Source organism: Nannospalax galili, unplaced genomic scaffold (assembly GCF_000622305.1).
Source record: "Nannospalax galili isolate Female #2095 unplaced genomic scaffold, S.galili_v1.0 scaffold325, whole genome shotgun sequence".
NCBI lineage: Eukaryota > Metazoa > Chordata > Mammalia > Rodentia > Spalacidae > Nannospalax > Nannospalax galili.
Genome location: NW_008355159.1, coordinates 1,110,652 through 1,111,375, shown reverse-complemented (window position 1 = coordinate 1,111,375; position 724 = coordinate 1,110,652).

Here is a 724-nt window from a genome sequence, read left to right as displayed (position 1 = left end):
CCATCCTACCAAAAGCCATTTATAGATTCAGTGCAATGCCAATCAAAATTCCCATGACATTTTTCACAGTATTGGAAAAAACTATCCTAAAATTCATTTGGAAGCACAAAAGACCTCCGAGAGCCAAAGCAACCCTGAGCTATAGGAGCAATGCCGGGGGGATTACTATACCAGATTTTAAGCTGTATTACAGAGCTATAGTCATAAAACCAACATGGTACTGGCACAAAAATATACCCTTAGATCAATGGAACAAAATTTAAGACCAAATATGAGTAAATGCAATTTCAGTGACTGGGTATTTGACAAAGGGGCCAAGAATATTTACTGGAGGAAAGACAGCATATTCAGCAAATGGTGCTGGCAAAACTGGATCTCCACACGTAGAAGAATGAAATTAAACCCATATCTTTCACCTTGCACAAAAGTCAATTCCAAATGGATCAAAGACCTCAATGTAAAGCCTGAAGCTTTGAAACTGTTAGAAGAAAACATTGGCAAAACCTACAAGATATAGGTGTAGGAAAGGATTTTCTAAGGCCGACATCAATCAATCGGGAAACAAGGGTAAAAATTAACAAGTAGGACCTCATTAAACTAAAAATCTTCTGTACATCAAAGGAGGCAACCAGGGAAGTGAACAGAAAATCCACAGAATGGGAGAAAATCTTCACCAGCGACACATCTGACAGAGGTTTAATATCCAGAATATATAACGAACTTA